The sequence below is a fragment of the Peromyscus leucopus genome, chromosome 6 (assembly GCF_004664715.2).
Source record: "Peromyscus leucopus breed LL Stock chromosome 6, UCI_PerLeu_2.1, whole genome shotgun sequence".
Taxonomy (NCBI): Eukaryota; Metazoa; Chordata; class Mammalia; order Rodentia; family Cricetidae; genus Peromyscus; species Peromyscus leucopus.
In genome coordinates, this window is record NC_051068.1 from 76,686,649 (window position 1) to 76,710,583 (window position 23,935).

The 23,935-nt window shown below is 47.1% G+C and overlaps 1 protein-coding gene and 1 long non-coding RNA gene across 2 annotated transcripts in view; both read left to right on the forward strand.

Moving 5' to 3' along the window:
- The first annotated feature begins 1,648 nt into the window (after positions 1-1,648).
- Positions 1,649-7,860, forward strand: LOC119088207. The gene is made up of 3 exons (XR_005091819.1): positions 1,649-2,246; positions 3,843-3,899; positions 4,425-7,860. It is a non-coding gene; the product is annotated as an uncharacterized LOC119088207 (long non-coding RNA).
- A 15,762-nt stretch (positions 7,861-23,622) lies between these two features.
- Ngf (nerve growth factor) overlaps positions 23,623-23,935 on the forward strand; it is a 52,999-nt gene continuing 52,686 nt past the window's right edge. The window contains exon 1 of the mRNA XM_028877310.2: positions 23,623-23,692. The gene's annotated coding sequence lies outside the window, so the exon portion shown is untranslated. The remainder of the gene's footprint in view (positions 23,693-23,935) is intronic.

The following is a 23,935-nucleotide window of genomic DNA, read 5'->3' on the forward strand; positions in this document are numbered from 1 at the left end:
CTCCAGCTGGAAGTGCTTTTGGAAGGTTGTGGAAGGTTGTGAATCACTGGGCGTGGACCTTGGGTTTTACAGCATGCTTCTCCTCCCTGGCTGCCCTCTGCTCTCTAAGCAGGAGTGCTGTGTGAGCATCCACTTCACGATATTGCTGCCACACCTTCCCTAACGTGATGGACCAGATCCCTTTGGTAACCCTGAGCCCAAGGAAACCCGTCCACCCTGAAGTCACTTCTTATCAGGAATCTTGCCACTTGACACAATTGTGTTTGATGGTAACACTGGAGAGAAGTAGTGGAAGGAAAGATAGGACTCTCGATACCATTTCTGACACCTTTGCTATGCTCAAACCAAAAAAATCGAAAGAAATTTCTGTAAACGAAGTTTTCCTTTATGCTAATTACTTAGAAATAGCTTTAAACCTCAACTGGAAAGGTAGAAAATCAGTCAGCAAAATTTAAAACAGAGGAAAACAAAGGCCACATAGAATCTCTCACTGTTCTTTTCTACCTGTGTCTCCAAGTTCAGGACCACCCACACAGCTGGAAGACAAATCCCTGGAGTTTAAAAGTTGAGTCAGTGCTCTTCCGTACCAGAGCCTCTCCGAGCCTCTCTGCGCTCCCCCAATCTGGTGCTTGTTTTTGGCAGTGACAGCCTTTCCCCGTCCTGTGCTGTGAGAAAGCCATCTCCTGCCCTGACCTGCGCTTAAGTGAGGAAACCAGCTGGGGGTGGTGGCACAAATCTGCAGTCCCAGCACTCAAAAGGCTGAGGCAGGAGGATCATGATTTCATGGCCAACTTGGGCTATATAGTGAGTCTGAGGCTAGTCTGGGTTACATAGTAAGAACCAATCTTAAAAGAAAAAAATCCAAGTTTGATTTTTTTTTTAAAAAAAGAGAGAGAAGAAACTCAAGTTGGCATGTAACCTCTTTGGCCAGTCTCAGTGAACACATCTTGGCTCTATCATGTAGCCTAGATGGATGGGTAGGCATGACTCTCAAAATATCTTTCAAATAGTGGTTGAAATCTTGTGCATATGATTCTCCTCACATCATGCATATGAAATAGATTTCTTCACACACATGGTGGAGGTGTCACACTTCAGTCCAGGAAGCTCAGAAGCGGCAATGGATTTCCACCGGGCAGCATCAACTGTGCGAGCATGTTCTGGGGCTCTCTCTGCTGTGTTCATAGACCAGGTCCTTCTGAAGAAGCCAGATTTTGTTATGTAAAGTTTTCCCCCTTTCCTTTAAATGAGTATTTTTCCAAGCATGGAATTCAGAGGAGAGGTCACTTTCTGCCTGGGAATCTGTCTGCTTTCTTTTTATGGCCATTTCTATATTGAGAAGGTCCTGGGTCCAGTCGGCCATGAAGTATCCTGATAAAACTTCCCTGAGCAAGTGTCCCCATAGTCACTTGCTGGTTGTCACCTCAACTGTCCTTCAGAAGCCACGCCCTTCTAGCTCTCTTCAATCCCTGATAGTTCTGCTGGAGTGGAAAAATATCTAATGATAAACTATTTGTTTCTTCTTTGAGTTCTTATCTATGCAACTCCAGTCCAGGCTCAACTGATCTGGTTTCCATCCATCTAACTGGAGAGGTTACAGCAGGATGGACAGAAGTTTGGACATAACAGTCTGGGAAAGCTTCTCCCATAAACCTGACTTGATACATCTGTCCTGCTGGCAGCCGGCGGCCACCAGGATTCCAGCTGGCTCTTTGCCTCTTCTGAGAGACTCAGTCAGACAAGGAGCTCCCAAAGCCCTTCACTCACACTGAAGAAGGCATCCTGCCCAAGTCAGCCACAGAGAAGTTGGCAGACAGTAGGCCCAAGTTCGATATTCCAGGTGCCCAAGGAAGACACACACATCCAACAATGAGAACAAGATCGGAGAGAGCAGATTCCCTGAGCCCTAGCTCTTCAGAATACCGTTCTCCTACAACCACGTGCAACAAAGTCTTCACTTTCATCCTGATCTGCTTCTGCTAGCCGAGATGATACAACATAAATCTAAGTTGCTGATCTCCAGATTCCAGAATAATATGTTCATTTTTTTTTTTTTTTTTTTTTTTTTGCATGGGAGATCCAGCCTAGAACATCCTGTACCTCCCTTTCTAGCTGAAGCACTTTAGCATCACCGACTTTAAAGGAAGTTCACCAGCATCCAGGAGTATGGACCCCTCACCCTGTTCTCAGCCCCTGCACTCAGTTCAGGCTGCTGACCATGTGGAAGGAGTTCAAACCACCTCTGGGTAAGATTTCAGGCTTCTTCAAGGGTCTTTGTCATGTGGGTGAGGCTGCTGTACTGAGGAGGTTTCAGGGACTCACGAGGGGTGCAGCATATTCTCTCGGTGGACTTTTGACCCTCGACGGAGGGTGCCTAATGACCATTGCACAGTTTTAACTTCTGTGTTTCCTGGTCCTGCAGCGTGTGTGTGTGTGTGTGTGTGTGTGTGTGTGTGTGTGTGTGTGTGAGAGAGAGAGAGAGAGAGAGAGAGACAGAGAGAGACAGAGAGAGAGAGAGAGAGAGACAGACAGACAGACAGACACAGAGAAAGAGAGACAGAGACAGAGACAGAGAGTGCCCAGAAAGGGCTGTGAGTCTTAACTTGCCTCTCTCTATAACATGTCTGGAAGGTTCTGGAAGATGCTGGGAGGAGGGGCTGCAGAACCCTGGCTGCCATAGCACTGGCCTCTACTTGATGAGGGGAATAATCCATGGAACTTGGTGACATTTTCTTTCTATTTATTCTTTATATTTTAATGGAATTCTGTGGTCCAGACTTGGTTTCAGGCTCTCTGCTCTCGGAGTCAGCTAAAGTACAAGGGGGAAAGAAAGTAGTGGGGGGAATTAGATTCTTGATTTGTGTCCAGATGGTCCTAGCCGAAAATAGACTCAGAGATTCTCACTGCAGACTTGCCTCTGGTATGAAACTCCCCACCCCCTTCATTTGAGGTCTTCTTGGTAAGAGCGGGAATGGGAAGGCACTGGGAACATTCATTTCTCTTTTTCCCAGCCATGTATTAAAAGGCCTGCACAGGTTCCAGTCCAGGGCTTCTGTGGAACACCAGGAGCTGCACCACACACAGTGATGTGATTTTAACCAACTTGGCCTGACGGCCATCCCAAGTGTGTGTGGCAGCAAGGACGCATGTGTGTGACATGCTGGGAAGCATGGCAGCGGCTGGCCCTCAGTAAAGGGTTCATTCAAGCCTGCCACCAGCACAGTGGCCTGCCCACACTCCCCTGGCACCATGTCCAGGAAACTTAAACAAGGAGACAGACAGGGCTAGCCTGTGCTCTCCTGTTGCAGCCATGTTCCAGAGGCATTCACTACCTGCTTTCCCCAAGGAGAGGTGTCCAGGCTTCCTTGTCCCCTGCCCAAAGGTCAGCTTAGAGGTGAGGGGATGAGGGTCATCTGTGAGGGCAGTGCAGAGAGGACATTCATCCATTAGAAATAGAAAAATTGAGATTTCATGGCTCACCTCAGATTCTACAAGGCATGGGCTTGATACCAAAAGCCAACCTGACCTAGAGTCTAGCACCAGCCAGCTAGAGGCCACATACCATTTTGGACAACCATCCCAAATACTATCACAGAATTCCCGTCATTTCTTGGTGTCTGTTCATTGGGAACCGTATCCATGCTAGACACTACACAAGGTTGATGTCTGTCATAAAGTCCAGGACACCCTCCTCTGGCAGGCAGCATAGTGATTGTCTTTTGGATGCTGGTAAAATGAACAGTGATCAGGTGGGAAGAGCTTTCAAAAGAGACAGGAAGAAAGAAAAGAAAGAAATCCCATGAGTCTTTCTCAATTAGATTTCCTTTTTAATGTCTGAACAGCCTCAGAGGTGGTCCTCTCAGAGAAGAGCACACCAATTGGTTGCCCAGTGCCAAAAGGTCAGTCCTGAAAACACACACATGTAAGTAATGTTATATGGACTCAATATGTTATATTTAGAAATATATATGTATATACATACATACATACCCATACATATGTGCAGGGAATAACAATAATGAAAGAAGAGGTCATGAATTTGAAGGAGTGGGGAGAAAGTATGGTAGGGTTTGGAGGGAGGTAAGGAAAGGGAGAAATTTTGTAATTAAATTAGAAAGGGACCTCTAATGCTGACCTCTGACCTCCACATACACATATACAGATGAGTATATCACACACATGTGTACTCACACATACAACATACATACTCACAAGAAGAGATTTGGAGAGAGAGAGAGAATAAGTAAAAATATGCCCTTTAGAGAAAACGAATGCATTTCTGAATTCTACCTACAAATGAGTGGTTTTGTCCAAGTTTCTGAACTTTATTTTTGTCATCTACAAAACAAGGATAACGATGTTGCTTCTATTTTCATGTTGGAAAACAACAACAACACCAAACCCGGATTTGTTCGGCATCACAGATGTGAGGAAAGGAGCCGTGGTTGGAATTGGCACCACTGATTTCCAGGCTGCCGATCGTCCTAATGTGTAATGGAGAAGGCAAAGGCAAACTCTTTCTGGGTGTCCCTGTAGGGCACTGCTTAGAAAAGGCAAACACATTAGACCATTTACTCCAGAGTGCTATCATGGTTCTCACATGATAGACGCCGAAATGAGATCTTTTGGAATCAGAGTGACATGCCCAAGCTTCCTCAGTTGAGTTGGAATTGGAGCTCAGGTTCGACTTCACCACCTGTTGCATCTTCGTATTGACTCACACCAAGTCCAAGGTCAGAAGCCTCCCGTGATCTCCATCTGCCCTGGAAACAGACTGGCAGTGCCTGCCAGAGGGTCTAGTCCTGAACTGGCACCATTGCCACAGTTTGAACAATTGACTGACACATACAAATGACCCTGCAGAGTTGGACTAGCTGGATGCAAAACATGGCTTCCCAGGAACACATTCTAGGCCATCAAATGCTCTCGATTGTCCTTTTCTGTCTTCTTCTTCTTCTTCTTCTTTCAAATTCCAGACAGTCTGAAAGCCAGCGAGTCATGGCACCCTTTGTGAGACAAACCCCTTGGAATTGTTTATGACCCAAAATAAACTCGAAGTATATGAAGAGCTGTTATGAAAGGCACTGTGTAGGAAGATCTGGGGGAAATGAAAACAGCTTACTCTAAGTCTTTCCCTAGCTTTCTCTTACAGTAATTGGTGGAGTTACCTTCTAGCAAAGAAGCAAGTGTACAAAGCTACTTAAGACTCTGATTCAGAATGTCCCGATGTGGGGCACACCTGTGCTCGGGAGGGAGGGAAGGCAGGGGGTGGAAGAGAAAGAAAGAGCTCTCAAGCCGGAACAAATGGAAGCTCTTCATGGGTGGGGCTCAAAATGCTGGTCTCCAAGATAGATATCTCTGTAAGCTAAGGCTCAGCTATGAGAGAACGAAGGACCCAGCCTAAATTAGTCTAAAGCAAAATATTAATGCATGGATCCTGTAATTCACAAGCCTAAAAAGGAGTTGTTGAAACTTGAATGTTTGTATCTTCTTCAAATTGCTGTTGAAAGCCTACCCCACAATGTGACAGCATTTGGATGTGTGGTCTTGGGGAGATAGTTAGGATTTAGATGAGGGTATGAGGTGAGAGTCCCGCGGTGGGCGTAGTATTCTTTGCCTTTATAGGAAGAAGTCAAGGCTTCCTCTCTGCCTCTGTTTCCTGTCCTCTCTACATCTTCGTCTTCTTTTTTTCCCTTCAACCCCTTTCCCATCTGATGACGTTGTTGGAAGGCAGCTATCTGCTGAGCAGGAACCACCAGAACCCGTCCTTACTGGCACACTGATCTCGGGCTTTTTAGACTTCAGAATCATGATAAATAACTATCTGTGGATTAAGCTACCAGATTTATGAGATATTTTGTTATAGAAACCCAAGCAGATCTAACTTTATCTTAGTTTAGGCACGACTGACCAGGGGGCTTCTAAGCTTACTGTTGGATAATGTTGTGCCCCATCAAACCAAATAGTTCTGGGGTACATTGCCTCAAATCCAGACTAGAAGAGTAGTTAGTCTAGGCAGAGGCATTTCCTCATGTCTCAGAATTTGCAGAGACATCTCACTGGCCGCATGGGGTCATTGCCATCACGAACTAATCAGTGCCCAGGGAGTGTGATGTATTGATTGTCCTATGCCCAGACCACACACTTCACCTGATATGAATGAGGTGAGTGGATTAAATCCCCAGGTGACGGTGGTGAAAGCGGGCGCTTGAGGCAGAAAAGAAATCATGACTCCAGACATTCCACAGAGCTTGAGCCAGGGTCAGGCTACATCTCAAATCTAGTCCCCAGAGCTAAGCGTTCTGCAGGATAAACAGAGGGACACCGGCAAGTAGCAGGCTGATGTGGCCAATCGCTGGGAAGCCGAGTTTGTGATCAAGGCTTGAAACATTTGACACCAAACCCTAAGTTGGAAGGAAGGGTATTAGATGAAAATTCCTTCCTTATGTCTCTTAGCTCCAAGTCCAGTGCCTCAGGATCTGCAAATGTTGCTTTCTCCCCTAGACCTGCTTCCTAATGAAATAGCTTGCAGGTGGCTCTCTCTTTACACTGTGCATCCAGTCCTCAAACACTGTGTGTGAACCGAGTTGAGGAGTTTGTTGTTGCCATTGTTTGTTTTTCCAGACTTGTGGCACAGAAAGGCATTCCAGAATCTGTCTGTGGTATGAGAAAGAAAACTTTATTTTCTCTTTCAGTCTGAGTTGTGGCCTAGTGTTTTAGTTTTGTTTGTGTAAAGTGGATTGTGTTAGGATCCTTACACACACACACACACACACACACACACACACACGCGCGCGCGCGCGCGCGCAAATCTACCGCCACCTTTATCGATTTTTTTTTTCCTGTCTGAGTTCACACTTGTGGGAGTGAACCTCCTTAAGTTCACTTCCCCTGACTGTTCCTCTGACAACAAATTCCATAAACAAATGGCCTTCCAGCAACTCCACAGCAGAAAGATGCCGGCAGCCAACAGGCCCTGAGAAAACAAACAAAATTCTTCTCAATGTCTGTTTTCACTTGATCAAAGTTTGGCCTCCTGACCAGATCAGTGGTAGCAAAGTCCTGCTCAGTGAGGCAGATTTCAGCCTGGATCCTAAAGCGTTCTGGCCAAGGGACTCCTTTCCTGCGCCTGTCCTGAAGTATTGATTGGGAATGGTTTTTGAATCTGTTGTTGAAAGCTGGTGTTCAGCTCAGACTAACAGGAGGAACTTTCCAGTCTCCTGTCCCTTCCTGTGCCTCTTTGACTAGTTACAGCTGGAGCTTCCTGGCATGGGGCAAAGCCAGGCAGTCTTACTTTGCCTCATGACCTGGAAGCCATCACCCAGTGTGGAGGTAGGAACCACTCCCCTCCTTACCACCATTCAAATGAGTGTTGATTTGGAAATGGCCACTGTGTGTCACACCCAAAGGGAAGTGTCTTGGCTGTCACCTTGACAGTGTCTAGAAGCAACTAAAACATCATCTGCTGGGGCCCTCATGTGAGGGATTTTCTTGGTCAGGTTGTTAGGAGCCGGTAGACCCACCCCGAATGTGGCAGCAGCCTAGCTTGAAGGACGTGAAGAAGAAACTTGGTCTTTGTCTGTTTGTCCCCACTCTTGCTGGGAAGTTCATGTGTCCTGTTGCTGTGTTCTTTCTTCATCAATATTCCTACCATCCTCTTCCGGATTCCAGCGGAGACTGCAGACCAGGTGGTCTCCACGAAGTCTCCAGTCTTTCAGGGCTGGATCAAGACGGCTGAGACATATAGCCCTGTGGATTGAACACACTAGATTCTTGGCCTCTCCAGTGTGAGGCAGTCATGGCTGGTCTAGCTGGACTGCATCATATAAGCCAGTCTAATAAATCCTCTTTTGATATATATATTTAATGTTGATATTCAATCAGTATAGGCCTGAAGTTGTGCTTGTTAGGAATTCAGCAGCAGGCTGGGAACTCAGAATGTCTGTCAGTTAGGAAGATGCATGCAACCTCTTGAGAACAGAGTCCACCCACTGAACTTCTGGGCTCCTGACTGTGACCATGACATAAACTCCTCAAAGCAGGGTGACAAAGTTGGATGCTCAATCTATGTGGGAAAGGGAGAGGGCACATTGTTAAGGACATGCTAACCTGTATTTCCCTTCTCCAACTGTTCTTTCATGAAATGGACAGTCTTTCCTGGAAGGAGCAGGACTCTCTATGTGCTTCAAGGGATGTAAACCTCAAATACAACGGATCTCCCTAACTACCTGCTGGATGCCAAAGCTCTTCCCACAGAGTCACATGGCACTGACCCTAAGAAAGCCAGCATGGATGCCAGACTCTTTCCTGAAAGACATTATCAGGCACTAGACATTCATTACAGAACTCTCTCATCTCATGTTCCAAGTAGATTTATGGATATAAATGCTATTTTGATGTCCACACTACTAGCACATGTTGGTTGTATATACTAATGGACTGTGCATTTGTCCCAGCACCTAGTAACTACTTCTCAGGTTTCTCCCCCATTCCTCTTGGTTTCCACATTCAGCACATGAATGGATGTAGAAGATAGGACTCATATGCAACAGCATATTTTCATCCATGAGAAAATGTGAAATCTTTCCATTTGCAGCAAGATGGATAGAACTTGAGGACATTGTGTTAAGCAAAATAAACCAGGCACAGAAAAACAGGTATCAATCTCATGCTCTATTGCATTGTGGGAACTGTTTCCACCATGCCTGGACTAATTTATACCCCAACCCTTTTCTCCATATATTATTTTAAACAAGCAATTGCTTTTCTGTTTTGTTTTGTTTCTTTAATTATGGCCGTTGTAATTGGAGTGAGATGGCACCTAATTGCATAACAAATTTGCATTTCCCTAACGGCTTATGCTATCGACTTGTTGTATTTCTTGTTTTGAGAAGTGACTCTTTGGATTATTTGCCCGCATTTAGTTGGAGCCTCTATTTTTATTACGCTTTTTGAGCTCTTTATATATTCTGGATAGTAGTCCTCTGTCCAGTGACGAGCTGGCACAGGTTGGCTCTCATTCTGTGGGCTGGGTCCTCACAATGCTGACTGACTCTGCTGCTGTAGGACATGTTTGCTGGGATCCTGTTTTTCCAGTTCTGCTTTGTTTCCTATGCATTTGGCATTCTGTCCACAGCCATTGCTCATAACAATGCCTTGAAGAACTTCCCCTACGACTTCTTAGTTTCCTGTTAAAGTTTGAGTTTTACACGCTACCATCCATACAGTATTTTAAAGACAAGAAAACTGGCCCGCAAACATTGCCTGGGTCAAACAGGGTTTGAAGGTGCAAAGAGCTTGGGAAAGGAGCAGAAAAGTGTGTGAATAGGTAATTCACACGCTTAGGCCTCATGATGGTTATGAGGCCTAAGCTCCAGAACAAGTCACAAGCATAACCATCTGTGTGTGAGCATTTGTTTTTAAGGAGAAAAAGGGGGCCCAAATGGCATGGGGTGGGGTTGGGTGGAGGGTTCCCAACTAGTGAGGTACCAGCTCTGCACCCATATGAGTAAGCAAGACAAGGAGCATTTTCCCACGCCAGGTTCCAAGGAGAAAAGGGAAGCAACCATATGACCCTCCCTTCTTGCCTCCTGTCAATCATGCTGTGAGTCCATCCTAGAGATCTTTTACATTGAAGCCCTAAAGGTTGAGTAGCCACAAACAGGAAGGTGATACCCCCGTGGGCCTTGCACAGAACCTAAGATTAGCAAACAAAATCAAATCCAGATCTGAGAGTTAAGGTACCTGATACTCTCCCTGGCTCTCTTCTTACCCCTGCTCACCTGAGGGACTGCCATATGTAGTGTATTTAAAAGTATGAAACACCACACAACCTTACTGTCAGGAATTTCCTATGGTATCTGTGCATTGCTTTGTAATCTTAAACCGGTTTCACAATTGGAAGCTCCAGCCAGCTTAGTTGGGACCAATCAGGAAGTTGCTGAACTCATCGAGGTCCCCCAGGCAGCTGGTCCACCTGTGAAGGTCTCATGCTGTCTGCACAGCATCACGAGGTCCCAGAATCACAGAGGCTCCTTATTAACACATTTCATGTCTGTGATATTAAAAATGAATTTGTCCAACTGCAAGAGGGAAAAGGGTCTCGGATAATCAGCTCTCTTTGCAGTTTCCCATCCTACAGGAGATGAAAATTCCTTTCAACATAGTCGAAGGGGTCTGTGCTAGTTGACTTCTATTTGATAGGCTTCTAAAAAGCCATCAGTGCGGCCATTTGACAAGCAGCTGCTGTGTGCCTGACCCAGCGGAGACTGCCGGGCTCTCATGCTCCCCACGGGGGACAGATCCCAGACAAATCCCAACGTTAGCAATCGTCCACTTTGCAGTGGAAACAGAGATACGTGATGATGCCACAGGAGCAGATCACAGTTCCAAGGCCGAAACTGAGGCTGAGCAGCCAACGAGGTACTTGTCACTGCAGAGCACTCTGCTTCCCCCGGCTCTCTGGGGTCCATTTTGGACTCAGATTGAAAGTGCAGCCGCATGGATGCTTCCTGCTAGGACAGAACCATGCCACCTATCATGCACTGTTACGTCAGGGGAAGTCCTCCAGCAGGTGTTTCAGGGACTCTGTGCAGTCTGGCCTGACAAGAGATCTGTCTTCTCTGCAGTCCTTCCCCACTAAGGCCTGGAGACATTGTGGGGGGCGGGGGGAGGGGGGAGCCGGAGCAGAGCACATACTGGCCAGTTTGTCCGACACAGCTATCACTCAACCAGTCACTCACCCATTCATGCGGTAAGTAGGTGCTCCCGCAGTCCGTTGTAGACTGGACACTGCTCTGGGGATTCGTGCTGAAAAGATCAGAAATCGTTGCCTCGTAGAACTCAGATCCCAGTGTGGTGGTGATTCAGATGACAAAGCAGAACAGCAAACATTATCACAGTCACGAGGTGCTTCCTGTTCCCCAGGCTCTATGCATTTCACCTTCACCACCGTGCTGGAAGGTAGGCACCGTCATTAACCCCGCTTTATAGACAAGGTAACTGAGGAAGAGAGAAAGGAAGTGGCCTCCCTAAGGTTGCCTGCTAGGAAGCAGAGTCGTGGGTTTGCACGTCAGAGACATGGGAAACATGGGAAACAAGCAGGAGGGGGGCTGTGGGAGTGCGCAGGGGAGAGGGCAGCATTCAGATCTAGTTCTGGTGGTGAAGGAAGTCCTCACAATGGGACACTGAGCAGGGACTCTAGGAAGGAATGGATGGAGCTATGCAAACAGCTGGAGGGAGAGCATCCAGTGTCGGGGACAGCAAATGTAAATGTCCTGAGGACGGAGGGTGCAGTGAGTCCAGAGAGGCAGCGGCTGAAGGGCCCCATCATGCAGGATCCTAGGGCAGCCTCAGCGCGTGGCGTGTCTTCTAAGGGAAGCACAAGACTTCCGGTTGTCATCGTGATGGTTTCTGTGAAGTATTTCCAATCCCCATGCCGTATGATAAGATCGTCCTGCCTGGCCCCCATCGAAAGACACGTGACTTGTTCTCCCAACAGAATAGAAGCATGGATAGTTGGTTTCTTTCCCCTCAGAGTTTTAAAACCATGGTGTGTGGATTGCCTTGTCTTTGTCCCTCTTTGGGTGATTGAGGGAGGCTCTCTCAGGCCAGACACCCGGTGACCACCATGAACAGAGTCCCTCCAGCCAGTCCCACTGGACCACGCAGTTTGAAGGAGAAGTAAGTAGGTTTTGTTGGGTTAAGCTGCCGAGGCTGTGTTGCTGCAACCTTGATATGCTCCAGCCCCAGTTGACTAACATGGAGTCCAAGAATGGGTTGGGGAAAGGGGCGCATTAGAAGCATTTGTTCTGGAAGCTGCTGCCGTAATCTAGGGACAGGCAGCAGCCATGGCGGTAACAAGAGTCGAGCACATTCTACACGTGAGAAGGATCAACAAGGGTTCGAGAACTTCCATGGTGGGTGGAGAAGAAAGGAGACAGAGATGACCCCCAGAGCTTTCCTGGAAGATGAAAAGCCCTCAGCTCTCCGAGCCGTACCCCTCCACGCCTGCCCTCCACTGGGGAAAAAAAAGAAAGGAAAAAAGACAACCTTTGATGTGGCAAGCAAAATGACCCAAATTTCACCACCAAAGAGTTATTCCCCTTGGCTCAGCTCTGCCATTCTCAGATGTTTTATTTTGAAATAAAAAGACCCAGGATAGAGGGATTGCCCTCATAAGGACCAATTTATTTTAGCCACTTGCACTTCCAAGAAACCCTTGTCCACATCTCTTGTTTAATTTGGAGAAGCCATGGTCCACAGAAGCAAGCGAGCCTGTACAAGGTCAGGTAGAAACATGACTGAGTTCCAGAGAGGAAGGAGAGCCCTGACTCAGCAGCCTGCCTTCCTTCCTACACCATGCCCGGCCTGGATGAGGGTGCCCTGGGCTGGGTATGAGCTTCCCCAGGAACACACAAGGGGGACGCACTTAGGGGCCACTGCCTTACTGTTTTATGTAGATCAGTCTCAAACCGAACTTGGAGAGCACATTCAGCTACACTACCTTTGAGTTCACTGGTTCTGATCCAATGACCAAACCAGAGCAGAAAAATTATTATAAAAGGAATTGGGGGGAAAAAAATCCATCCTGCCTTTTTGGCGTGTTTCTGACATCAAAAGGCTCGGGGCACATTCGGGTCCCTTCTTCAGTCTGTCCTGGGTGGTGTTTTCCTTCATGGCAGCTTTGTGCCGTTCTTTTTGCAAAGCATCCTCTGTACTGCTCCCCATGGGTCGGGCACAGCTAAAAACAGACAGTGGCAGCCGCCTCTCCGTCTCCTAGCATACTGTCTCCTAGCACACCAACTAGAATCATTTGGTTATGCATCGCTGTGTCATACTTCAAATCTGAAAAGTGCCCGACTGTGATTTTTATTGGAGTTTTATTATTCGTTGTACCTTTTAAAACATCAATTTGAAATCATTAAATTGGAAACCTACTCTGATGTTTTGCAAACTTCAGGCAATGCCCATGTCCAGTCACTTTTGTTTGTCATAGACCTGTTCTGGAGTCCAGGGGAGCCAAACTACCATTTTAGGTAGATTGGCAATGGCCCAGGGTGGCAGAGTGGGGAACGGGAAGCTTAGATCACAATCTCTTCTGGGATGCTGGCAAAAGAATCACTTGAAGAGAAAAGCACAGCCCCAGAGATTCACAGCCTTGGAGGCCAAGTAGCCACCTCAGAGCCATCAGCACTGGAGGGACAGTTTGCAAAGTGGACTGGCCCCAGTGTTTGAAAAAACTGTGCAGGATAAACTAAAACTGTGTTAACTTTCTCCTCTGAAGCTTAAGCAAATATCTGCATTACATAAAAAAGCCGAAAAGTGCATGGAAGTCTATAAAAATGTTAACTATGGCAGGGTGTTTCCAGTGAATCTGCTTTCATTGGAAAAGAGATGTCCCCATAAAAAGGCATGCTCTGTGCTCCATTCCTCTGCAAATACTGAACTCGATGTGCTGGCTAAGCCTCCCTTTCTTCCAATGCAATTTTGTCTTTCCATGCACACGTGCAAGGAGTGTGGAAAGATCTCTAAAGCCACACTTGGAACCGTGCGACAGTGGGCTGTTCCTGGACACACGGCCTGTTTCATATATTAACTGCATGCTAAACTCCGTTAATGGCAAAGCCATATGTGCCGTCTTCGGTCGCGCCCCCCGCCTCCATTTATACCTTTATTCCAGCCTAACTGGTCCCAGCTGTTATTAAAGAACACAGTTTAAGCCCCCGTTACAACAAAGACTTCTCTACAATGAATGGTCTAAACAATGGCCCGTTCCTTCAAATAATTTTACTCAGTTCAATTTTAATGACTATTTTTGAAGACAATTCTTCCAACTCCTGTCTTTGGTTCTGCTGATGCAGACATGAAAAGAGCTGAGTCCTCGGTCTCAGAAGGCTTGGTATTTGAAATGACAAAATCCCGGCACAACAAAGAACTGTGGTTATCCCTTGAACTCTGCTCAGACGGGACCTAATGTAGGGTGGCAAGTGGGGATGGTGGTTTCACCCATAGGAATCTGAGAACATTATTATTCTCTTCTTAGTTTTGCAGCTCTTGGTTGGGCCAGTGGCTCCGAGGTTCTAGCAGCAGGTTAGAAGTCCTTTACCTCTAGCCTGTCTTCTGCATTATAATAGGCTCTTTCAAGAACAGAAAAAAAAAAAACATTTTCCGGTCACTCTAATCTACCAGTCAGGTCTCGCCATATGACATGGACACTGACATCATCAAATAAATCAGGACTGATCTGCACCGAAGTGTACGTGACATATAAACTTTATTCCAGGTCTCTGCCCTGTTTGGGTAGCAAAATAACTTCATCTCTGTCCAGTATACATACATCACATGTGGGAGCATTCCTTTTGGGGACCTCTTACGCAAACATATTTTCCTTCACCACAGAATGTTTCTCTTAAAAAAAAAAAAAAAAGAATGAACCTGTGGCTCCAACTACTTGGTATCTGGCTCTGGGTGCAGAGCTTGAGGGTAAAATGGTGAAGTTGTAATGTGTTTCTGGGTTTTGTGGTTTCAAAGTGATTCCTCTTTTCAAAATTAGGTGGCCCTCTGCAAAATGTGGCACAGTCGACCTCTTCCCATCATGGGACTTCTCTTTGGGCACCTCTGGCTTGTCTGAGCGGAAGGCAATGCATCAAGTTAGAACTGAGTAAGTGTTCTGCTGAACACTCACTGTGTGTCAAGAACCGTCTTGACTGACTCACATAATGGTCTTGGTTAAAGCGTTCAGCATCCTATGTGAATCATCATGGGCATCTTCCTTCTCTGAGAAGGTGATGCCCAAAGATGTTCAGTAATTTGTCTAAAGACATAAAGCTCGCAAATGGCTGAGGCTGGGTGAATTCAGGCCTTAGATAAAGCAGAAGACCATGGACTCAACCAGTGTCCCTTAATGTCCCACAAAAACGCCAGCCACATTTTTTAAATCACAAAGACATGCTATCTATTTTAAAGACAAAGAAGAAACACTGTTGGAAAGCACATAAGTCAACTTCAATGAGTTATTCACATTCAGGAGGCTGCCTCACAGCACCCCAGGACCCACTTCCTCCCTGGTGCTGTGCTAGAGACAACAGGATGGCAAGCAGCGAGCATACACCTGCTTGGTGGGCCCAGAGAAGCCTGTCTGTCAGGAAAATGCCTTCCCCTAATGCACTTCCTTCTTAATTAAAACAACATTTTTGAAAGGAAGATTATGCAGTATGTAGCATAAACAGCACAACAATAGCTGTGATTGATCTGTCAGGGATTGTATAATGGGATGCTAATAGGGAGAAATGAACTCCTGATGACGATCAAAGTCATCTCTGCACATGGGGAACTTTTAAAATTAGAATGATGATAAATGAATCTCCATCCTGAACAACAACAACAACAACAACAACAAAAATACCCACCCCTTTAGGCTTGCAGAATGAGGGCAAAAAGAAGCCTGAGGACATCCACAGCCCAGGAGCTGGGAGCTGGGGAAGAGGAGCTCAGGCCTGGGTCCTCGCCTTCTGCTCTTCCCGAGCACCTGGGGCCCACTTGCCCACTTGGGATGGTGACTCAAGTCCATCTCCACCTGCCCAAGCCCACTGGACGCAGCCTATGACAGGACACGGGTACGTGGGGAGGGACAGTGTATGCAGGGGTTATGTGTGCCTGGGAATTCAAGAGGAGAGGGAAGGCACCTGCCTCTATGCAGCAACCTCTAAGCAAACTCCCCCACAGGCCTTGGGAGCAGGTTTGGCTTTAATTGACAGGTACTGGGCTCTGCAAGTTTCCTGGTTCTAAGGTCTGGACTTTCTGTCTTCTCTCGGTAAGTTATATGATAAGAAGAAAGTCTGATCGTGACATTTTCTCACACAGACACCAAAAATTCAAGATGGAACTGGAGAGGATGCATGTCAACAGACAGTTCTGCTGCAGCTAAGAATGGAGAACCTACTGTGTCCAGGCATGCAGCTACTATGTGCAGGCATGGTGCTGGGATTGTGGACAGCATGCACAGGGGAACTTGCTGGAGTTTGGGAGGAGAGAAGGAACAGAGAAAGCACATGGGACTTTATAATAGAGTCTGGAATACTGTGGCGGTCTCATCTAAGGAATGTGGTCTCACAGACAGAGGACCCCTAACCGAGACCAAGGCAGCTGGTCTACCGACTTGCAGGTTGTGGTCTGCCTAGGGGTGAGGCAGAGCTGAAGGAGGCCCAGAAAAGAGGGGGTGGCCCAGGAGGAGGGGAGGACATGTACAGAGGCATAGGAGAGAGGGGGAGGGGAGTCAACGCAGTCTTCCTGTGAGCAATTTTCCAGTGTATACAGATTGATTTTAGTGTTCTACTCCTGAACCTTGTGATGCCCAAACCGCCCACTCAATTCATATGTCAGATCTTTTGAAGTTAGCGCTGACCCCTATCCCCTGAAATATGATTGCCCTGAGAAACCAATGGACGGTCCATTGAGAGTAGAGTTAATTGAGACTCTGTGGTGCAGTGTGGCTGAGGTTCCCTGGACCAAGGGAGTTTCTGCCAGATTTAGAACCAGGCAGAAGGTGAAGTTCTGTTTGAACCGGGCCTCTTGTTACCTACGGGGAGAATATGTGTCTGCCATCTGCAGTACAGCAGCTAACCTCGCAACTTTGCACCAAGGAGACATGCTGCCAGTACCTTAGAGGAGCCCCAGGAATGCCCCAGGTCCCAAGCTGCTGCCTACTGCTGCTACTGAGAATAAAGACAGCCCTGGACAAGTGGGACTTAGAGGGGGGCCTTTCTCTATTTCTACCATGCTGGCAAAACCTGATTTGAGCCACCTGACTCTTGCCTGGTTCTATAAGAATCTCCCCAAATATTAGTTAGTAAGGGACAGTGTCAAGAGCAACCTATGGGCTGTGGAGACCAACAGCATAGGCCTTGATGGTTTGCTGGTGTATTTTAAGGTACTCAGTCAACCTGGTGAACACCATTCATTCTTTCCTAGAATGTGTACTTGCTGAAGATGTATAACACTCCAGGTGTTATGATGGCTCCCAGGAGTTTGAAGTTCTTAAGGGTTTTAGAGTTTAGTGGAGAACGTATTCTGCTGCTCGGCCTGGTGGCTTGTTCTTGTAATCTCATCACTTGGGAAGCTTGGGAAAGAAGACTCTTGTGAGTTCAAAGCCACCCTGGGTTGTAGGGGGAGAGCATGGCTCAAAAAGAAAAAAAAAGGAAAGGAGAGAGAGAGAGAGAGAGAGAGAGGGAGAGAGAGAGAGAGAGAGCCTGTTGCCTACTGTGTGGACATAATGAGATGGACGTATATTCTCTCTTACTTTTCCCAGCCTGTGATCTGCCGTCATTCTTCCAGAAGCATGTGGTTTTCATAGACTGCTTTTAGGATTGCTGCAGTTAGAACACAGAAAAAGAGCCAATATTCATCTTTCCACAGCAAGAATAAAATTTCTGAGTCCACAGCAAGACAATGTTTTTGAAAACCAAGCATTCACAAGTAAAAAGAAAAACAAGTTTTCTGAATTCCTTTAGCTCCCATAAAGTATTAAGAATGAAGCTTGAACCTTGGTGGTGGAGCATGCCTTTAATCCCAGCACTCTGTGAGTTCGAGGCCAGCCTGGTCTACAGCATGAGTTCCAGGACAGCCAGAGCTACACAGAGAAACTCCATCTCAAAAAGCCAAAAAAAAAAGGTGAGGCTTGGAGGATTTGATCACAGAGTCTTACTGTAAACTTGGGGGTAGAGAGAGCTCACGGTGTGATTTAAGAGGGTTCTGGTTTCAAAGAACAGGAGAAAGAACTTCCTGTGAGCCCAGAGAGAAGTCTAGGATGGGAAGGATGGGACAGGTGAGGTGCTCGCCTGCCAGGGTCTTCATTTTCCCTGTCTTTGGCATACACCCCTGTGCGTGGTTGAGCATTCCAGGAATAACCAGGCAGGAGAGAAGCAGAGAACTCTTGAGCAAGTGATCTGTTTCCCTGAGCTCTGGCCTCTGACCTCTGGGAGGATACCCCATAGTTGGCTTGGCACTGACATGGTGGGTGGGGGACAGTGTAGCTCCGTCAGGAGGTGAGCCTTCAACATAGATAGATTGGAAGACGGTGTTGAGGCTGCCTACTTCAGCCTGTGTGCAGTATGCAGAGACTGCAAGTCTTGGCATTGCTCATAAATCTCTCACTTTTCTTATGTCACGCATTTTTATGTCGCACATGCCCCACAAAACTCCAAAGACCTTTGCTTCCCAGACCACCACTGCATGAGCTCCCTCTCATGCCCCTTCTCCACAGCTGGTACTACCATTTACCTAGTCAGACAAACTAAGAATACAAGGACATCCATGAGACCCTAGCCTCTCGATCACTGCCATTTCCTATTGCCGAAATCAATTTACACCCTAAATTTATCTCGAATGAGTGATGGTAATGATCAGCTCCCAGTGCCTGGGTCAGGCAGGCATCATTGTGGATCTCAACTGTCACTACAGGAGCCAGGGAGTTTACCCATATTTGGTTTTACCACCATATCCCAGGCCTCCCCGGCCCTTACACTCACACCCCTGAAGCCACCTCATGCCCCATCAATTCTAGACTGGTTTTGACCCCTGGTTCCAAGACATTCTTTCTGTCTCACGTGGCGCCCTTCCCAGAATTCTTTTAATTCTTACTCATGCATCAAAGCACAGACAGTATCTCATTTGCAAACGTGCATTAAGTGTGTGCCCTTAGGCATACAGACTATTATAGAGTCTTCTAGAAAGAGTGTCAGTCTTGACTTGGGGGATCAGAGAAACCTTCCAATCAGAAGTGGATGAAGAGTCTAAGAAATGTGTCTCAGAAGAGGAGGAATGAGCTAGAAGAAGAAGGGATCAGGGCAATGGTCTTTGAAGCCTTATGAACCTATTTAAAGGCCAGAGGTAGTACCGTTACTTGGGAAATTAACCAGAAAGAAAATTCCCAAGGCCAGAGCTAGACAAATTAAGTGGCGAAGAGGAGGCTGTAGGGACAGGTGACACAGAGTCTCTTTAAAGAATGTGGGATTTAGGCTAAGGACAGCTAGGACAAGAATGAAAGTTCCTTGAAACTAGAAGGTGGTCAAATTCTGTCTCCTCTGAGTGTCCACATCTTTCCCTGCAGGTTTCCCATTCATTTATGGGTCTGTTTTTGCAATGCTTAGTGGATACTTAGATGGCAAGAACATTCCTTCTTGACCTCTGTTTCTTTTCCTGTAAGTCCTGCTCCAGAACAAGATTTTATGAAATATATTGAGCTGTATTTCTAAGGTTGTAACATTAGGTCCTGTTCTAATGCGCCTCTTTGGTGGCCCCACAAGAATTTCCCCACCCAGGACCTGGATAGAGGTATATTTGTTTGGACCACAGACTCCTAAAAGACTTGAAGACCTGCTATAGAGGCTGAGGCCTCTGAAGACAGTACCAGGGGCATCATCATCTGATCTAGGTGGTCCAAGTGGTAGCCATGAGTCACTAGGGACCTTGGGGGGGGGGCAGAGTCGATCAAGACTGAGAAGGTCCCCGGGCAGTGGTGGCACACGCCTTTAATTCCAGCACACAGGAGGCAGAGCCAGATCTCTGTGAGTTCGAGGCCAGCCTGGTCTACAAAGCGAGTTCCAGGAAAGGCACAAAGCTACACAGAGAAACCCTGTCTCGGGGGAAAAAAAAAAAAAAAAAAAAAAAAGACCAAGAAGGTGGAGGCTCACAGTGGTCAGGGACAGGATTTGATTCCCCAGGGACACACTTAACTCTCCTGTGCCTGGGGAGACTGTGGGGGCTTCTGTGTCATCTGAACTGCCATCCTCTCTTGGCGACCTGCTTTGCTTTGCTCTAGCTCTGGCCTTGGGAGTTTTCTTTTCCAGTTCATTTCACAAATAATGGTACTCCCTCTAACACGACTGCCTGTCTTCTCTTACGCTCTCCTGACTTACAATGTACATTCAATAATTTACATTATCAAATATTAAATAGATGATGGGAATTTTTAGAGCTTAAATTCCATGTGTCTAGAGGGACTTTATTCCCTGGCCAAAACTTCAGTGCCTAGAATGGAACTGGGCAGAGCAGGAGCTCAAAAATTACTTATTTAATACATTTAATCAATATAATTATAGTTTTATAGTGATTATTAATCACTACAAGCATTGATTCTCAACCAGTGTGTCACAGCCCCCACAGGGATCACATGTCAGATATTTACATTATAATGTATAACAGTAGCAAAGTTACAGTTATGAAGTAGCAGAGAAGTAATTTTATGGCTGAGGGTCACCACAACATGAGGAACTATATTAAAGGGTTGCAGCATTAGAAAGGTTCAGAAAGAACCACTTGGATTATAACTATTACGGCCCTAACAGGTTAGATCTTTCTCCCAGGTCCCATCAATGGGCCAAAGCTTGCCTAATCTCAAAGTGATGGTTTTCTGAGCCACAGTGCCCCTACAGGACAAGAGCGGAACTGCCCTGTCGCCAGCCCAGGAGCATCCCATGATGAGACCTGCAGGAATGAGGGACAAGGGATGCAGAGCGCTTGCCTAGCATGCATGAGGTCCTGGGTTTGATCTCCAGCATTGCATAAACTGGGTTGGAGGGTACATACCTATAAGCCTGGCACGGAGGAGACAGAGGCAGGAGAATCAGAAATCTAAGGTCATCCTCAGCTACGTAGTGAATGTGGGACCAGCCTGGCTGACATGAGACCCTAGCTTAAAAAAACAAAACAACAAAAACAGTAGAAGAAAGAAAAGAGCAAGAAGGACTGTGGATGGAGGGTTTGAGAGTCAGAGCTGAGAAATTAGTCCTTGCCAGTGTCCATGCAGGTGGCTAAGACAGAAAACTAGTGAGCACTGTACATATAATGGACACTGGTGACCAAGGGAGTGTGTCTGAGAGGTCAGTGATGAGAATCTGACTGGGATCTAGAAATCAGGCCAGGACACTGGAAGAACGAGTGTGGCAGCGAGGCAGAGGCAGAACAGGAGGTCTGTGCCAGGCTGTGTTGCTGTTGATGAGGCTCTCAATGGATGCAGACTTCTGCATCCTCAGAAATAACAACAATTACTGTACACACCACAAGCTGTCCTCCAAGTCAGCAAATGCATCAGCTGCTGGTTATTTTGATACCCTGGATAAAAAGCTCTTTCGAGAAAATCTAGTACATCAAAACATTCTTATTCTCTGCCTGCCGGCACCATGCCTTCTGGCCACTGCCCTCTCAGTTGGTTTTCATGCCTATAAATGTAACTGGTCCAGACCTTAAGGTCCTTCTCTCAGTGACCCACGAGGATACTTCTGTTGGAGTCCTTCTTGAAAGTGAAAAAAAAGCAAAAGGAGAAGGCACCTGACCGCGGTCATTAGAACGGAGGCTGACCTATTATGAAAGCTGCTGGAAACCAGCCCAGTATGGATGAACTACTTGATACCCACACATGGCTCTCACCGTTTTTGGATCCAACATGCACATCAGGTCCCTATGCTAGGTCCTGGGGAGACTAATAGTGTGATCAGGGTCTAATAATCCAGCCATCATGGGGACAACTATGGGAGCAGTGTCCCGGTCACCTCCTGGTACATAGCACAGAGTAAACCATTGTTTGTGTTTACCTATTCTTATTTACTCAAGGGCCTTCAAATTCGGGGACATAAGCAGATCTAGTTAGAGCTGGCAAAACAAAATAAACAAACAAACAAAAAACCCACCTCTCATTAAACCAGAGAATGTCTGAAGAATAAGATCGACAATTTGGGGGCAGGACAGCTGGGCTTAGATTTTACTTTGTTTTTAAATTTCCCCTTGAAAAAGAACCACAAGTACCTCAAATTCTTTTGTCCTTCAAGGTTACATACAAAAGCCCCACATTTAATAACCAAATTGAGCTATTCTGTAATTTTTCATTTCACCCCTAAATTCGCAGGCAGTTATTACATGGAGTTGGTGCTTAAACAGCGGAGTTATATATGAAATGGTTAATGGATAAATGTATTGTATGGTCTGGAAATGGTTAGTTGTTTAATTAACAACGGTAAGTTTTCTAATAGACCACCACGACCATGAGGCCACTTCTGGTGTCCCCTGGCCTCTCACCGCCACTCCTAAAATGTGTTGACCTACCAGACTGTGTCAGGACCACACAGAACACGCTCAGCGAAGTGAAAAAGTTCACTTCCAAAGCCAGTCCTTTCTTCTTCCTTCATCCCGCTGGGTGTCTAGAAATGAAATGAAGGTAGATGTGGGTGGGGACCGAGACGAAGACGAAAGGGAGTCGAGATCCAGATGGCTGGAAGTTCCTTGGCAGATCCTCTCCTTATCCAGGTATCTCCCATGGGGATGAAGGACCACTTCTCATTGTTACTGGAAGCCTGTGCCTAACTCCATCCCAGGTGCATGGAGCATGATTCTGGCCTGGGCAGTATTGGCAAGGCGTCCCCAGCAATGGGGAGACTCAGTACTCCACCCTCTCTCCTTCACTGTCCTGCATCCATTCCTTCCTGTGGCATTCATCAGGATGTAAGTGGGGTGGGGGCATACAGCATGCTTTTTTCAAAGAAAGAAAAGTCATTTCACAAGTTCAACCAGCAAAAAGGTGTGTGTGTGTGTGTGTGTTTCAGAAGACCTTTATTGCATTGTTCATGCACATTTGGTGAGAAATCTGACTTTAGGTGTATTTCTGCCTTATTGGTTTGAGGCTGAGATGAGGTGGAAATCTACCAGGGAAAGGGGAGGTCTGAGTCAGGCCTCTACCAGCTCCTGAATATATCAGATCCAAGAAATTTTGGAGGGCCAGCTGGAAGACCCCCTTAAGTAAGTAGAGAAAAGGGATCAAAGGGAATTGGGGTGAGGTCTGGGGGTGGAGCAGCAGGCTTGGCCTTCTACTGAGTATGTGCTCACCAACTCTTAAAATCTGATGAAAGCCGTTGACCCCCTCATCTAGAAAAATGGAGACAGCACACACAGATACAATTCTATCTACAAATATTGGAGGGATTTGAGCTCCTGCGAGGCTCCTGGGATCCCAGGCCTTAAGACTGACTGTGGAAGGGAGATATCTGGACACCTAAGGCCCTCTTCCCTGTGACTGCAGGCAGATACACCCCTGTCTGGACAGTCTAGTTAACTCGGCTTCGGCCTGGTTTCAGAGAACCCCCTAGCACTTTCCAGTTCTTGGGAGCTTCCTGGGTGTTCCCTTCAGCTCTCAGATTTGCAGGGAGAGGAACACCTGATGTCCAGCCCCCAAAGGAGACCTAAGCCAACCCAGAAGGCTAGTAAGGCGGTGAGTCAGGGCAGAAGGTGAAGGCCCTGCTCAGTCTGTCTGCTCATTGGTGGCCAGGGCCAGCTACCCTGCCTGGTGCCCTAGAAAATCTCCCTCTGCCACTGCGAACCCGACGCATTTTCATTTGACCTCAGAAGGTTTGAATCCTTCCCTGGCTGTCTTTTCCTGACTAGGTCTCACCAGCCCTCCTGGAGCTATCCATCCCTTGTCCCCCAGGACCCCTGCAGTCTGACACCTTGGGTCCAGTCACAGCAGGTGCGGGGCTGGGAGTGGGGGTGGGGCAGGGAGGGAGGGGTGGGGTAGGTGGGGGGCAGGATTTGGAGAGGGTGTGACTCGAGCGAGGGAGGAGGGGCTAAATACATTCACGAAGCCTGTTACAGCAGCTCTGTGCTCTAGCGCGGCAGAGAGCGCCGGGAGCCGGAGGGGAGCGCATCGGTGAGTCAGGCTGCATTGAGCCGAACCCCGGCAAGGGTGCAGCGCGGTGCGGCGGGCGGGGGTTACTGGTCTTCTTGGGATGGTATGCGCGGATCCCTGTCTGGCGAGATGTTGTGGGTTGAAACGCAGCCCTGAAAGAAGTGTCCGGAATAGAGGCAGGGACGCGAGCTCATGGGCAAGCAAGGGAGGCGAAAGGAGCGAGGGTCTCTCTGGTCGTGAAATTCCCTGTCCCAGGATATGTCC